Raw genomic sequence first — 18,041 nt, forward strand, 5'->3', positions numbered from 1 at the left:
ATGAAGGTGAGTCCTTTGCTGAGGACTGATCGTTCGTCCTCAGTGAGGGGGAGGTCTGGGGGAATGGTGAAAACCCGGCCGGACTGAGAGCTGGGATCTGGTGTGAGTGTGGAACTGGGAGTCGGGGCGGAACCTGTAACTGGAGTGGGTGTGGTGGTGGGGGGAATGGGGGTGGAGTCATGAGTAGGGGTGGTGTTCCCCTCAGAGTTCTGGGGGATGGGGATAGTGACAGTGGGGTTTGTGTCAGCAGAATGCAGGTGAGTGGCGCTGGTGGGGGCGGAAGTGGTGGTGACCACGGAAGTAGGGGTGGCGGACGTCACTGAGCGTGTGGCATCAGCGATGATATGAGGGGTGGAAGTGATGTCACGTGTGATGCATGCGGAATTGTGAGGGGCAGAAGTAGTTGTGGGAGTGGCCATGATGGGGGCGGAAGTGATATCATCAATCTGCGTGGGGGTGACAGCTGCTTCAGCCGCATGGCTAATGGCGTCTGAGTAGTTTCTGAGGCCAGGGGAATCTTCTGGAATGTTTGAGGAGCGCTGGTTATGGAGGTGGGTAGATAAAAGTTTGTTGTACTTACAGTTTTTGATGTTTGAGATGGAATTGAAATACTGTTTGTTGAGAGTATGAATTCTCCTGAGGATGTAGTACAGAGTGGGTCCTTTGCAATTCTGAGAGGGTGTGGCTCTCAGCTGAGGCAGGGATGACTGTAGAGAGGTTAGGTGCCGGCGCATTGCTGCGAGCGTGGAGCGGAGGATCTTGAAGGAGAACCGTTGCTGGTGTTTTTGAATCTGTAGTCTGTACTGTTTGTCCTGTTCGGGTCCATGATTTATAGAATAATCCAGTTTTTTGGTGCACCATATTTGCACGGAAGTCAAGGGGGATATATTCCATGATTAACCTATGCTAGTTTGAAAGTCCTGTTGTTTATTGCTATTAATGTATGACATCCTATTTTATGTTTTGGTTGTTTGTAGGATAGATCAGTAGTTAGTTGGTTTTTTCACCTTTATTTTTGTTTGTCATTTTGGTTATTATTTAACTTTTTTTTCTTATTATTTATTTAATCTTATATTGGTGTTTATACTAGTTTGTATTACTTTTGTAATTTTGTAAAGAAATCTTCAAAAACTCTGCTTTTTTCAATAAAAATATCTATTTAAAAAAAGTTCAGTTACACTTGAATAAGGACGTCTACTTATTTTGGTTAATAGGTATATAATGCATAAATACCACAACTTCATGCTGTTCAAGTGTTTGATAACTAAATATTATATCACAATTTTACTGGAAAGCTTATGAAAGAATAAGGCAAGGGAAAAAGTAATTTACTGATTTCTACATTTTACTGCATATATATAGATGCCAGAAGTCATGATTTGAGTTACGAATGAACATTGATAGCCTTCAACTGCAAATCCCACACATTATAATGTGCATATTCACACAAATACCATGCTGTTGTGCCACAATACCACAAGGGTATTATTCTAAAGTCGTGGATAGTTTTTACTGGGGCCAGGTAGCTCAGTGACAAGCAGCATGTTTTAGTTTAGAATAGGAAATCCTTGAATTCCGAAAGAAATCTCTAGTTATGGAGTAATTATGGTTATTGATGGTGAAAGGCGAGACAAAGTAATTCAAAGAATTAAGAAATACATGACTGAAGCCTTGTAAAAAATAAATGGAATAATAGAATTTCTGTTAGGTCCTCTTGATTATCTTTCTTAAATCCTGCATCATTTCTCTGGGTGGGAGGGGTGGGGTTCCTTGGATTATCCAGCAGAGCTCTAGTGGGCTGCGCTACAGAACTGTATGGAGTTAACCAGTTTCCACACTTGCAGAGAAAACATTCTGTCTTCCTGCAAGATTGAATTCAATATATCTTCTATGGTCAGTTTTTGAGATTCTGGCACATTACACAATTCTATCTAGTTATAGAGATGTACAGCACGGATTCATGCCAACCAGATATCGTACCAAATTTAGTCCCATTTGCAGCACTTGATCCATATCCCTCTAAATCCCTCCTATTCATATACCTATCTAGATGTTTAAATGTTGCAATTGCATCATCCTCCACTACTTCGCCTGGCAGCTCATTCCATACATGCACCACCCTCAGCGTGAAAAAGTTGTCCCTCAGGTTCCTTTTAAATTTTTACTCTCTCACTCTAAACCTATGTCCTCTAGTTCTGGATTCTCCCACTCCAGGGAAAAGACTTTGTCTATTTACCCTATTCATGCCCCTGCAATATGAAAAGAAACATTGGGTTCTCTATCATTTTAAAATAATGAATTATAAAAAAGTATGAAGAGCACATGACAAATAATTTGCTTCATTAGGAAATCTAGTTTCATGTCCGGGATCTTATAAGGGCCTGAGTGACATGGCAGTGGTGAGATTTGGGGCAGAAGCAAACAAGAAGTCCAATGAAACCTATCTCTACATTAGCAGCAATTCACGACCATAAAAACATTTGCCAAGTGTCAAAATGAAATACTTTTTAGGCAGCAGCAAGTTATAGAATTACAGAATTTTACAGTGTGTACGGGCCATTTGACCCATTGTGTCTGTACTGACTTCCCAAAGAGTTACTTAGCAAATCCTATTCTCCACCCTATCTCCGTAGCCCTCTAAAGTAATCATTTACAAATGTACATCCAGCTCTTTTGAAACCTCCAATGGAATGAGCTCCTCCACTCTCTCAGGCAGCACGTAAATCCTAACAATTGTCTGGTTAAAGAGGTTTCTCTTTGTCTCAGTCCTAGATCTCTTATTGACAATCTTGAATTTGTGACTCCTAGTTACTCACATACTAACTAGTGGCAGATTAATAGAATATCTTCCTTTACGCTGTCAAAATTGTTCATAATCTTGAACACCTCAATAAGATCATCTCTTAATCTCTGCACCAAGGAGAATAAGCCCAATTTCTCTTAAATTTCATTGTATCTAAAATCCCCCATTCCTAGTATAATTGTAGTAAATCTCCTTTGCACTCTTAGGGATTTAACATCCTTCCTGAAATATGGTGCCCAGAACTGAACACAATACTCCAAATAGTGTCAGACCAACAATTTGCAGAGGTGTTGCATCACTTCTTTGCTTTTATACTCAATGCTTCTATTTATAAATCCAAGGATCCTATAACCTCCTTAACAACTGTTTCAACTTACCTAGCCATCTTCGAGAATTATGAACTTGAACTCCGAGGTCCCTCTGCTCCTGAACTTCCTTCAAATTTGGACTATTGAATGTGCATTGTCCTTCCATGTTTCTTCTACCAAAATGCATTACATCACATTTCTCTGTGCTGAGGATCTGGCCAACTGGCCAACTTGTCAATGTCTCTCTGGAGTCACTCATCATCGTCCTCACAATCCACTACTCTTTCCGGTTTAGTATAATTTGCAAATTTAGAGAACCTGCCCTCAACACCCATTTCCAAATCGTTTATGTAAATCAGAAAAGGCAAAGGTCCCAGTACCTTGGGGAACACCACGTTCAACTCATTCCCAGTCTGAGAAATGTCCATCCATACCTATCCTTTGTTTCCTATCTTTCAGCTATCTTCTAATCCATGCTGCCAAGAACCCATCAATCCCAAACATTTCTAATTTGCTAACCAGTCTGCTAAGTGGCATAATTTCAAATGCTTTCTGCAAGTCCACATATACAATGTCAACCACCTTCATCCACTGCCTGTGTCACTTTGTCAAAAAACTCAATTAAATTTGTGACGCATGACCTTCCCTTGACAAAGCCACATTGACTGTCTAGTATTAACTTTATTTTTCTCTAAATGTATATTTATCTTATCATGTATTATGGCCTCCATTACTTTTCCCACTACTGATGTCAAGCTAGTAATTCTTTACTTTTGAGTTATCCGAAGCCCCTTTCTTTTACAACTGCATCACATTTGCGATCATCCACTCCACCAAGACTAATACTGTGTCCAGAAATGCCTGGAAACTTTCTATCAATGACTCGGCAATTTGCTCCCTTACCTCTCTCAACAATCTAGGATGCATCCCATCCAAGCCTGACAACTTATCTACCTAGAGTGCTGCCAGCCTTTTTAGCATCTCTTCTTTCCTATCACTGTACTGTTCATTGTTTCAACACCCATGTTTTCAACTGGGCCATTGTCACCATTTTCTAATTTGGTAAAGACAGAAGCAAAGTACTCATTTAGTACCTCTGTCATTTTGTTTGCTTCAGTGAGGAACTTACTTCCTTTGTTCCTTTTGGGCTCCACACTATCCTCCACTAACCTTATTAATTTGTTTGAAGAACATTTTACAACTTGTTTTAGCGCAGCTTGCTATCTTTTCCTCAAGCTTCCTCTTAGCCTTCTGTTTCCCAGCCTTCACCTCATTCTTGCATTTGAGATACTCTTCCTGATTTCTATTGCTATTATTATTCTGCATCATGCGCTTCCTTTTTTCTTCCTCATTTCCTGAACAATATCCTTAGTCATCCAGGGTACTCTGGTTTTGGAGACCTTGTATTTATTTCTCATAGCTTGTATCCTATTCATCTTTTTTTGAAAGTCTCCCATTTTTCATTCACTGCTTTATCCACCAAAATGTGTTTCCGATTAACCTGCCCCAGTTCAACTTTTAGTCTGCCCTTTTCCAATCTGGGATCTTAATCCTTGACTGATTTTCATTCTTTTCCAATTCAGTATTGAATCTCATTATATTATGTTCGCATAATATGCTTTCCCAATCTGATGTTCTCCATTCGGGCTGCCATATTTCCTAGGATCAGATCCAGCACACCTTCCTCCCTGGTAGAACTGGAAATGTACTGTTCCAAGAAGTTCTCCTGTATACTTTGCAGAAATGTGTTCCTGTCCATGCCCCCGACTCCACCCTTTTCCCAGTTTACCCTCGGGTAATTGAAATCAACTATCACAACCTATTAGTCCTGCAGATTTCCATAATCTGCCTACAAATGCTCTGTTCTACTTCCTTCCACTATTTGGGAGCCTATAACAAATAACCAAGAAGATCACCACTCTCTTCCTGTTTCTCACCTAACTATACAGATTCTAATTCAGGAACTGCACCTCATCCAAGGGCTATGATATTATGTTTCACCAAGACTTCTACATCTACTCCCTTTTTACCATCCACTGCACCCCTCACCTCATTTCTACTAAAACCTTATAACCTTGGATGTTCAGTATCCAGTCTAGTTCTGCTACTAAGTCATATCCTTCAAGAACAATTTCTGCCTTCAGTTCCCGAGTTTTGTTCACTTTACTCTGTGCATTTACATGCATACAATTTAACGCTGCTCTTATTTCTTTCTTGCCAATTGGAAGGTGACCATTTCTTTGTTCACTGTCAACACTCAAGCTTTCCCTCACTTCATTTTCCCTGATTCCCACATTCTCCCAGTTGTCCTAACTGGAATTCCAAAACTAGGCCCAATAGTCAACCCTCTCCCCTGACTTACAAGTTGAAATCCACACCAACTACACTACACTACTTAATCTCTCAGCCAGAAGACTAGTTCTATGCAGGGGAAGCTCATTCTCTTCTGAACAGTTTCTCCTTTCCCAGATGTGATTCTCATGCCCCAAAAATCTAAACTCCTCCCTTCTACACTATCCCACAAGCCACACATTTACCTCACTGATTTGCCTTTTCCTAAATGGTGAAACTCCTGGCATATGTATTATTTCTAAGAGTACTACTCTGGAGGTCTTGTGTTTCAGCTTAGTTCCTAATTGTTGAAACTTCCACTGCAAGATCTCCAAGCAGTCCCTCCCTTTGCCATTGAATCACATATGAATCACAATCACTGATTGTACACCCTCCCTTTCCAGAAGTTTATCCTGAAGTTATGTCCCAAACCCTTGCACTCAGGAGGTAACAGACAGTATGGGACTTATGATTTTGGCTCCAAACTAGACTATCTATCCCTTGAGCTAATGGTCTCCCACTACTAACCTGCAAATCAGCCTCCTTTTCTTTTCCCAGAGTAGTATCAGGCACCATAGTACTGCAGTTTTCCCTCAGGTCTTCAACCCTGACTCAGTCATGTTGCTCATTAAATAGCATCTGAAGTTACATACCTGTTTGACAACTCCAAGAAGTCCTGCGTTTCCTGGACCTGTTTTTCCTTTTCGAGAATGGTCACCCACTCACTTGTCATCTCTGTACTCCTCTTTGCCTGCCTATTATGATATGGAGTGACCACTCACTGCCACAATTGTTTCAGAAAGCTCTCTGCTTCTTTTATGCTGCGCAGTGAAGGTAGTTGCTGCTCCAAATCAGCTACATGTTGTTCAAGGACTGCTATCCTCTACTACTTTATGTAGATCTGACGATCATGGATGTCATGTGGATCCAAAACCTGACATAATTTAGATGCCACACATATCACAAATTGCCAGTTAAGAATTAAAGTTTGTTAAATGCCTTATTGATGCCCCACCTTACCTGATTGATAATCAGCTTCCTATCTTACTAAACGTGCCAAATGACTAAGAGATTGAGAGTTCTCAACATGTGCATCACAGTAGGTATCTGGCGACTTGAATTTGCTGCTAAATGTGAGGATCCTCCATGTGTCTTGTCTTGTCACCAAACAGCATCTCAGGGCATGTTCCACAGCACCAGCTGCACTCAATTCTCATTCATGGACAGTGGAATGCAATATTTGCCTGCCTTTCACAACTATCATCGCACCTCTCCAATATCCTTGCAGGCCACTTAGGAAACACTGAAATCATAGGGCGCATCAGCAACTATCATCCAAAGCAACAGCAAAGACTCTGTGTGCTCACAGATTGGACCAGACTGCATCTCAGACCTGTTCATTTTCTCTCTTAACACCCACGCCCTTAGTCTCTACCTGCTTACATGTGGTATCCATCATCATTCCTTGCCCATGCCTATTCGTACATTGGCACTTCAGCTAGAGCCAAAGGTTATCAATACTGCTGCACAGACTTTTTTTTGCACAGACGGTCAAACAGGCTGCCTGTCATGCTTGTAAGTAGGAAGAGTGCTAGAAGGGCAACATCTTGCTGCTTAGCACACTAACGCATCAGTCTAACACTTTCAGCATGTGCAAGCTGCCTGACGGTCAAACACACTTCACATTCATTCAACTGAATGGCCATGTTAGTAAGTAGGTGGGAGCTAGACCTCAGCCAGTCAAGGGACACTGCTGTCTGTCAGGAGGCCCCAGATCGTCACTCACAGACACAGTCTATATATAGTCTCAGTCAAACACTTGAGCCACTCAGGGGAGTCAATGTTTTAGTGGTATTATTGCCAGACTATTAATATAGAGGCAAAAGTAAGTACTGTAGATGCTGGAGATTAGAGTGAAGAGTGTGGGTGCTGGAAAAGCACAACAGGTCAAGCAGCTTCCAAGGTGCAGGAAAATCGACACTTGGGCAAAAGCCCAAAATCAGGAATGAGGCTGGGAGCCTCGGGGGTGGAGAGATAAGTGGGAGGAGGGTGGAGCTGGGGGAAAGGTAGCTGAGAGTGCGATAGGTGGATGGAGGTAGGGATAAAGTTTCCTTGTTCCCCCTCCCCCTACCTTACTCCAGTTCCAACCTTCCAGCTCAGCATGTCCTCATGACCTGTCCCATCTGTCAATCTTCCTTCCCACCTATCCACTCCACCCTCCCCTCCAGCCTGTCACCTTTACCCCCACCTCCATCCACCTATTGCACTCTCAGCTACCCTTCCCCCCCCCCAGCTCCACCCCATCCTATTTATCTCTCCACCCCCAAGGGTGAATTCTGGGGTGAATGAAGTCCTTGGTTGAGCGTTAAGGGAGACGTGGGCCACAAAGAGGGGATCAGCAAAAGGAATCGGGGAGTTAAGACTGTGGGGAAAGAAGATTTATTTAGATAGAGATAAAGACAGTAATGGATGGGAGCACAAGGCATATGGAGTGCTGGCAGAACAGCATTGAAGGGCATCAGAAACAAAAACAGAAATTGCTGGAAAGCTCAGTCAATATTTTGTGTCTAATGACTCTTCCTCAGAACTCTTGTTGACACTGATTTCTCTCCACAGATGCTACCAGATCTGCTGAGGTTTTCCAGCAATTTCTGGTTTTGTTTCTGATTTCCAATACCCACAGTTCTTTTAGTTGCTATTTAGCATTGAAGGGCATGATGGGCTACAGGGGTGATTCCTGAAGAAGGGCTTATGCCCGAAACGTCTATTCTCCTGCTCCTTGGACGCTGCCTGGCCTGCTGTGTTTTTACAGCACCACATTTTTCAACCACATGGGTAGGGTTACTAGCAGTAACCACTGGTCTCCAAAGGGGAGTGTAGAGTAGCAGGGTATCCATCATGAACATACAATGTTGGGGCTCAGAGGTTATTGAGGTCAGTTGAAAGGCAATTCTAATGTAGTGGAGCTTCACTTGGAATGTGTGGAGATTGGCTGTCAGGATAGTGTGACGTAAAAGGAGACATAGATGCTTGGTGATTTACCTAGCGGTTAGACAGAGCCCAGTACTAACAGTGCTCACCACAAACTATGTTCCCTGCCAACACTTGTTTTTCTTTAGATGCAAAATTTAATGGAAATATGGTTGGGACAATGCCCAAGGGAAGGGCCTGTGCCCGAAACGTCGAATCTCCTGTTCCCTGGATGCTGCCTGACCTGCTGTGCTGTTCCAGCAATAAAGTTTCAACTTTGATCTCCAGCATCTGCAGACCTCACTTTCTCCTCAATGTCAATTTGACAATCAAAAGTGCAGGTTCCACATATGCTGGACACAAGGACATTAAAGGGGCAAAAAAATGAAGCAGGTTACTGCAAGCTCCACTGTATGTGCAATGTATGCAGAGTGAATGTGCTTGGGGTTCAAATGCTGATCAAAGCCAATTTAACATGGGGCCTTGTAAATTAAACATTGAGGTCTTAATGATGCTAAAGTTAGTGGCAATAACTTAAAAAGAAGCCAAGGGTGACCAAAGAGAACTATTAATCATGTAACTGCAAAGGACGCTATGGGAGGCGAAGACCACCAATGGCACCCTACACCATGGTAGCTGCCATTACTTCTGTATTCTGGAACCCTCTCGTGTACCTGGTGTTTTTGAGAGTTCAGATGCCCTACAAGGCTGGTTATTAGGGGTCAAGGGCTACCAAAGACAAACATGGTTCATAACACCCCTGCTGATACAATGTAACTATGTTCTAATTTTTCCCGCCACTGCATGAACCTTAAAAGTGATTGTATAGTAGTGCTTCCGGAACAAGAAATCAATGTGCCTGTTTGCTGATCAGCATGTACTGACCCTTCATGCAGCTGCATAGCCATGCAGGAACATTGACATTGCATATGTTGTGACTAGCGCCACGGTGGAGTGCCACAGTGGAGCTGAAGATGCAGTTCTACTACATGGACCAGTCTGCAGGTTGGGCCTCCAGTATGGTGCACTACACTGTACTACATTAGAACAGACAATGAGGCAATGCAGTAGATGCTGATTAATTTGGAGAATGGGAAGAGTTTTCTCTGGAGGAGGACGAGGACATTGGAGAGGAGGAAGCTCAGGCACTAAAAGCCAAACAGAAATTGTACTCACTGACAATAAGGGCACATTACTGAATTCGACCAGAAACTATAGATAGCATGGCCCTGTTCTCTTTGAAGTAGGTCTAGCAGGGGTTTTGGTCCATTTCTATTACAAATTTACGTTCATAAGGGTTTTGGTAGAACTTTTTCACACCCAAGATGACCACCAAACTTTCTTTCTCTATCTGGGCATATTTGCGTTCAGCATCACCCAAAGTCTGAGAAGCATATGCTATTGGGCTTTCCTCTCTGTTGGGCCACCAGTGAGCCAACACTACCTCAATTTTCTACAGGGAGGCATCACATGTCAGCACCATGTTTTGTTTGGGATTGTAGAGAGGCAATACCTTAGACAATGATGGCTGCTTTTTCACTTCCCTAAAGGCAACTTCTTGGCTACCTGACCATTTCCAAGGCTGACCCATTTTCAATAGCAGATGTAAGGATGTCGGATGGAGGCCCGGTTATGTATGAATTTTCTGTAATAATTCACTAACCCAAGGAAAGACCTAAGCTCCGTTACAGACTTGGGAACCAGGGCACCTTTGATCACCCTCACTTTGTCTTCCAATAGGTGTAACCCGGTCTTGTTAACTCTGTAGCCCAAGTACATCACTTGGGATGCCTAGAACACACATTTTTCCCTTGTCAGATGTACACCCCCGGGAGAAATGTTGAAGCATTATGCCCAAGTTCTCTAAGTGTTCTTTATCAGTCTTCCTGGTTATTAGCATCTCATCCAGATGAATGGCAAGCTGGGGCAGACCTTATAAAATGCTCTCCATCATACACTCGAAAAGCGTGCAGGTTGATGTTACTCAAATGGCAATCTTTTATATTGGTATAAACCCTTATGGGTATAAATTGTGACTTACTTCTGGGATTCCTCATCTCGTTGCAATTGCAGGTATGCAAGATTCATGTCCAACTTCGTGAAGGACAGCACCCCCTTGCCAGTGTTTCATACATGCCCTCTATGAAAGAGATCGGGTATTTAATGAACGACGATAAGCCATTTACCGTTTGCTTTGAATCCCTGAAAAGATTAACCAACCCATTGGGCTTCACAATCGGTGCTACCCACCCCAACTGTACCAGTTTGATGATTCCTTCATTTTCAGCCTCTTGATTTCTGCCTCCAATTTTGCGTGCAGTGCAAATGGCACTGGGTGGGCCTTGCAGAATCATGGAATTGCTTCCTTGTCACATGTAGAAATGGCCTTTGCTCCTTTGATAGTCCTTGGACCTTCCTGAAAAACCTCTGGGTATTTAGTTAGGACTTGATTCAGGCAGCCATTTTTCCATTGCAAAATGTTGACCCAATCATGGCGAATCTTTCTCAATCAATTCTGCCCCATCAAGTTTGGCCCAAGCCTTTTACCACTGTCAGTGATAACTGCACCAACTGCTTCTCGTAGAGACCGGAACTGAAGTTGTACCCTTCATCTGTAATGGTTCCCCGAAATATGTTCTCAATCTGACAGTTGTCTTGCACAAAATTAAGGATTGGAGTGCAGAACAAATCTTGTTAAAAGCTGGTTTACTGAATACAGCTGCACCAGTATCAACCTCCATTTGAAATGGGTGGCCATATAACCATATATTTATTTTAATTAGTTCTGATTTGGATGTTACTAAACAATTTAACTGATTACACATGTAAGTGGGCTTTACAGGGTATACACTCTCCTAGATATTGGCCTATGAGTATGCTTCCTCAGGTCAGGTCTCCTTTGCTGTCTTGAGTCTGCATACCAGCGGCAACTCCAATGTCTTGCTGGCCTGGATCCTGAAGAACATTTTAGCCATTTGGCCAAGGCTCGTCTTTGTTTTGGAGTTTTGCTGTAGGCTGACCTAGGGTCTGTCTGCTCAGGATATATCCTGCGTGAGGCTATATAATTGCCAACACTTAAATGGGATTCCCCAAGCTCAGCTGGACAGGTGAGGGTGTCTGCTTCTATCGAGATACCCTATAGTTCACATGTTCCACTTGCTGCATTTTCTAATGACAAATCCACTTGTAATGCCTGTTTGAAGTCCAGTTGGGCTTCAGCTAGTAGACACTTTTGCATGGATATGTCATTAATTCCACATACCAAACTGTCTTTCAGCATCTCATTCAGAGTTAACCCAAAATCACATGCCTCTGCCAATCATCCTAACCTTATCAAAAGTCCTGATACGGATTCCCCTGGTTCTCAAGTTACCGAATAAAACCAGTAGCGTCTCAGAACTAGAGGAGATTTGGGGTCATAATATTAAACAACTATAAGACATAGAAGCAGAAATTAGCCCATCGAGTCTGCTCCACCATTCTATCATGGTTTCTCAACCCTATTCTTGCCGTAACCCTTGGTACTCAAGAACCTATCTATTTCAGTCTTAAATACTCAATGACCTAGCCTCCACACTGAATTCCATAGATTCATCACTCTCTGGCTGAAGAAGTGTCTCCTTATCTCTGCTGTTAAAGATCTTTCCTTTTCTTTAAGGCTATGCCCTTGGGTCCTAGTCTCTCCTACCAATGGAAACATCTTCCCAACATCAACTCCTACCAAAGTGCATGACCTCACACTTTTCCACATTGTACTCCATCTGTAGTCTCCTCGCCTCCTCAATGCTACCTGTGTCTCCAGCTGTCTCTATGTCATCTGCAAACTTAGACAGAGTGCCCTCAGTTCCTTGATCTAGATTGTTAATGTATAAAGTGAAAAGTTGTGGTCCCAACACTGAGCTTTGCGGAACAACACTTGTCACTGGCTGTCATCCTGAGAAGGACCCTTTTATCCCCACTCTTTGCTTTCTGTCAGACAGCCAAGCTTCTATTCAAATAGCACCTTGCATGGTGCTATTCAACTATTCCTTAACTAAATCTATCAACTCTTGAAAGGTTTTAGTGTCTGGTGACTCAGGGAAAGTTAGCTCCTAATAACTGAAATGCTGCGGGTCTGCCGCAATGTTATTTGCCTGGAAAAAATAACTAATTCTTTCTCTTTAGTGGACCCAGTCTTCGACAGCAGGATCAGATTAGTTAATCTTCCCAAGTAAAGGCAGAATGCCAGAAATACCCAACTCAAAGATGACTGTTGAGACCAAATTTTCTTCAGGAGCACAGTGCTTTCTCTTGTCGCCATTGAAATAATTCCACATAGGCAAGTGTTTCCCACCAAGTCACTCTTTATTTCCCACACGCCTTGTACATGGACTCTGACCAGCTAGCTCAGAGCCAGAATGATGAGCATCTCTGAGACTCCTGTATTTTATTTTATTAAACAAATTACAAAAACAGTTTACAACAAACAGTTACATTTACAGCTGCATACAAGAGACAGCAATTTTACAAGGGAGAGGAGCAGCAAAGCCAGGCCCCAAACCCTACCATTCAAACAGTTTACAGGGACATGAGGACAAACCTCAAATCCCAGTTTTGAGACTCCTGTATATAGTCAGCTAGTATTCCCTGATTGGCCCAGGTTAATAATGCCAATCAGGGACCTCATACTCAATGAGATCCACCTGTCCCTCATTCAAATCACGAGACCTGCCTTGCGTTTTTTGCACTTTGGGCCCTTATCTAGACCTTAAAGGATCATAATGCTTATGTTCTAACTTGCTGTTTCTTGCTCACAAAAAGCCACACAGCTTGTCTTGCTTGTCAGCAGCCATTCGTCAAAGGGTGGATATGTTGGAACAGTATGGAACAGTATTATATCACTCTCTCAAATGCACCAAGAGTCAGCCATGTTTGCTCCAAATACTCTGTGCTGCAAGAAAGGGCTGTGATTCAAAGACTAAGTGGAGTAGCCTTCAGTGAAGTTCATCAAACACCCTTCTGTTAGAGATCCCAGCATAGTCAAGGTTCCCTTCAAAAGTAAACATTCCTTTCCATGTGAAGTCCATAGGCTATGTGCTTCCTGAAGTCCCCACTACACCTGTGTACCTTATTCTTCCTCTGCCTATTTTAGATGTCAGATCTAGTAATGCACTGTTGCCTCATAGAAGACAGGAGGCTGCTTCCAGTCAATGATTTCTCCCCCCAAACTCCACTGCATTAACCCTTCTTCTCCCATGCTCTATTGTCCTCCCCCATTATATACTGAATTGCCACCCCTTTCACTATTGCAATTCCCTCTGCATCCCAACATCCTGACTCCAATCACCAAAATTTAGTTTTTCAGTCTTCTTCTCACGTACTGACACCTGGTAACTCCCCTGACTTTTAGTAAATGGTTACTCAAAACTAACCAACATAGTCATGTAGCCACCCGAATGACGAGTGACCAGGCTCCTGGCTGAAACGTACTGAGGAACCTGATTCCCCAACAGTTGCACAGGATCCACAAGGCTGACTATGACCCAATCTCTGAACTGAAGAGTTACGGACACTGATAGTGCCAAGTTGCTGACTGATCACATCCAAAGAAATATAAGGTCTGACTTATTGGTTAAAAGCAACACCTGACAGCAACTAGTGGGAGAAAATAAACTGGCTTTCTTCAGGCTTGAGGTATTTTACTGGAGACAGAGAGACACCATCTGCCCTTTCATTAGTTTTATGGCCTCTATCAGTATCGTTCACACCAACAAGCTGTTCAGCTATCCAAGAGCCAATCAAATAGTTGAGGAGAAAGTGAGGTCTGCAGATGCTGGAGATCAGAGCTGAAAATGTGTTGCTGGAAAAACACAGCAGGTCAGGCAGCATCCAGGGAACAGGAGAATCGACGTTTCGGGCATAAGCCCTTCTTCAGCAAGTTGTCAGGCTGATGGCTCTTGGCATCCTCAGCTGGCTACAACCAGCTGGCTACAATCAATCAGCAATTTATTGCCAAGTGAAATTCACTTTGTACAGAGACTATTGGAGCCAGCCCAGCCACAAACATCTCCCCCCACTGCTTGAACAAAGCAGCAATACAAACAATACTGAATTTCAGTAACTTCTTTTAAAAGTATAGCAATTCCTTTCTCAGTCCTTTGCTGTAAAATAAATATTTTCCAGTTCCATCCACAATTAAAAATAATGTAAAATAAAAAGATGCAGCCATTACACCTGTCTGGTACTAGGGTTCAGGACATCTGCTCAGGGCTGGAACTTTAAGTAAGTGGGGGAAGATTCAGTCACCATGGTCTATGTACATACTAACAACATGTGCAAGTTAAAGAAGTAAGTTTTGCACAGTCAGTATGAGACGTTAGCCCCCAAATCAAGCAGAATATCAAAGATTATTGTCCAGCCATGAATAAATTGGCATCAGATTAGCAACATGAATGTGTGGCTCGAAGATTGGTATGAAGGAAGTAGCCTATACTTTGGAGGCACAGGTACCAGTTCTGGGTGAAGTGTGTGATCTATTACAAAAGGGCAATCTCCACGTGAACAATGTTGTACTTTTGCCATTTGCATAATTAGGGAAGTAGAGATGGTTTTAACCTAAATATTAGTGGCAACTATCAAGCTAGGGAGGATGTGTAGAATTAAAAGGTACAGCCAAATCCAAAAGAAAGGTTGTATTATGGGAAATGATAAACAGACTATGACAATAAAGAATACAGAGTACAAATTTAAGAGTTAACTTTAGATAATCTAAGATAAAATTAGAATTTACAGAAAGAACAATGCATAAAATTAAAGACTCTGTCTCTGAATGTACTTGGCATTCAAAAGAAAACAAATGACCCAAGAGTGCAAATGGAAGTAATTAATTACAATCTATTAGATATTGCAGGTTGACATAGTTTGGGGCCTAAATCTTGAAGGGTACAATTCGTTTAAGAAGGATAGGAAGCTAGAAAAAGGTGAAGGGATGATTCTCAGTTAATGATGATATTAACACAATTAAGCAGGATCACCTAAGTTCAGAACCAGTAAATGGATTGGATAGAGATGACGAATGATAAAAACAAGAAGTCACTTCTAGGAGTGTGTATAGGCCCCCTAACAGTAACCATGCAGTTACACGAAAGATAAATGAGAATGTAATGGTAGCTTGCGAAAGGCAAGCAATCATGGAACATTCTAGCATGCATATAGACGAGAAAAGTCAAATGGGCAAAGATAGCCTACCTGAGGAATTAATAAAAAGTTTTCAGGGTAGTTTCTTTGAACAATATGTTCTAGAGCAACAAAGAACAGGCTGTAGTAGACTTGATATTGTGCAGCAAAATAGGAGTAATTTATTATTCATAGTGGAGGTGACCCTAGGTAGAAGTGACCATAATATGACTGAACTTTGCATTTAGATTGAGGGAGACTACTTTTAAAATTTCAACAAGAACAATTAAAAGTCAAGCTGACAGATTGAAGTATAGGTCAATAGAGATACAATAGTAGACATTTATACATTCCAAAGAATAGATGCACACCAAGAGTAAGAAAAATTTGAAAGCATGGACCCCCATCCATGGTTAACTAGAAAGTTTGAAGATAATATCAAACAAAGAAAAAGTACGTAATTGTACAAAGACAAAAGGCACGTTAGAACACTAGGCAGAAAATTTTAAAGTAGCAAAGAATTACTACAATATTAAAAAGGAGAGAAAATTAGTGCACAAGAAAAAGTGAGCCACAAATTTAAAGAAATTTGGAATAGATTCTAAAAATAATTTTAAAAGTTAACAGAGTGTGCATTGGTTTTATAGAAAATGAGACCAGAGAATTAATAATAGAAAATTTAAAAAAATGGATATTTTTCATCAATATTCATTATACAGGATATAAATAACTTTCCAAAAGCAGTGATAAATGGAACATCACAGGAAAATTACAACCATTAGAGAAGCGGGGTTGAGGAAATATTTGGAGCTGTGGGCTGACAAGTGCCCCATCCTGCTGTACTTCATCCCAGAGTCTTAGAGGAAATGGCTAGTGAGATAATTGATGCACTGGTATTAATTTTCCAAAACTCCCTTGATTTGGGGAATATTTCATTAGATTGGAACATAGCAAATGTAACTCCTTTATTCAAAAAGGAATATCAAATGTAGGGAACTACAGACTAGAGAAAATATTAGCAGCTATTATTAATATATTTAAAGTAGGTCACCCAGATATGTTCAGGCAGAGTAAATATGGATTTGTGAAAGGGAATTTATTGGATTATTTGAGGAAGCATCATGTTTTGAATCATGGAACTGAGGGGAATGCAGTACTTAGATTTCCAGAAGGCATTTAATAAAGTTTCACAAAAAAAGGTTATCTCAGAAAATAAAAGCTTGAGGTGTAGGGTGTAGCTTGTTGGTATGCATCGAAGGTTTGCTAAGTAACAGGAAGCGCAGAGTAGTTTACTTACCCCTTGTGATAGGTTCTTAAATTGCTGCTGCTTTATTTTAATTAACCTTGTTGTTTTCCCACTCTGTTTTAGAAGATGCTGAATGATCCAGTCACTTAGCTTAGCAAAATCAGTTTTACCAAGACCAGGCCAGATGCTAAAGCTACTACAGAATCTGAGGGGGAATTTTTCTAACAGGAGCAGAAAATGTTCTGGCTGCTACACCGAACTGTGCTGTGAACACAACCCCAATCCAGGGCAGCACACTCAATGATGTAATACTCACAATATGTTTTTATTGAATTCACCCACACACTAACTCCAATAAAACCCACACCCCTATTTCCACCACACCTAGCAAAATCTAGTCACAAGGTGCTCACCTTGAATTTATTTCCTGTTGATGAGAATTGCACAAGGTGCCCAATGTTATCACCTACTGATCAACTTCAAAATGGTCTGAACTCTATATTTATTCCAGTCAGGAGGAGAAAGTGAGGACTGCAGATGCTGGAGTACCAGAGTTGAAAAATGTGGTGCTGGAAAAACATAGCAGCCAGGCAACATCCGAGGAGCAGGAGAATCGACGTTTCGGGCATAAGCCCTTCTTCAGGAAGGGCTTATTTATTCCAGTCAAACATGCACAAAGATATACAAAGATAATGAATTTCTTTTGAAGTGATAGATGGCACGGGGCAGGGTGACACTAGGCACATGGACACAAGATGGCCGCTGAGCCATAGGTTGGCCACTTGACATACAAGATGGCCGTCTGACCACAATATGGAGAGAGACAGCAGAGCAAATACAGACACTGCCTGGGGCCACCAGAATGCCAGCACAATGCACTCACAACCTAGTTGATTAGTTTAAGGCGGGTGGGGGAGAGAATACACATGAGTAGCATGCACTGCCTGCTGAAGTATCTGGGTCCAGCCAACGCCTTTGATAGAAATGCTAACAGTTTGATATGGACTCAACAGAGTGATAATAGCCAGGGCTGCAGTAATCATCCTTCTCAGGAAGAGCGATTAGCATCCATTACTATAGCAATGGACTTCTGCGCAGACATTGAAACTGACAACGACTGCGCTGAAATTAACAAAGGCTGCGCTGGAACTGACAATGACTGCACTGAAAGTATTAACGATCTGCAGTGTTTACTATGAACAAACCATGTTACAAAGACAATGACCTC

At 41.8% G+C, this 18,041-nt stretch overlaps 1 long non-coding RNA gene across 1 annotated transcript in view; it reads right to left on the bottom strand.

Moving 5' to 3' along the window:
* Positions 1–6,291, bottom strand: part of LOC122554777 — a 22,360-nt gene extending 16,069 nt beyond the window's left edge. Inside the window, exon 1 of the long non-coding RNA XR_006313076.1 lies at positions 6,096–6,291. This is a non-coding gene — a long non-coding RNA (uncharacterized LOC122554777). The remainder of the gene's footprint in view (positions 1–6,095) is intronic.
* Between the last annotated feature and the right edge of the window lie 11,750 nt (positions 6,292–18,041).

This window comes from Chiloscyllium plagiosum, chromosome 11, assembly GCF_004010195.1.
Source record: "Chiloscyllium plagiosum isolate BGI_BamShark_2017 chromosome 11, ASM401019v2, whole genome shotgun sequence".
NCBI classification, from domain to species: domain Eukaryota; kingdom Metazoa; phylum Chordata; class Chondrichthyes; order Orectolobiformes; family Hemiscylliidae; genus Chiloscyllium; species Chiloscyllium plagiosum.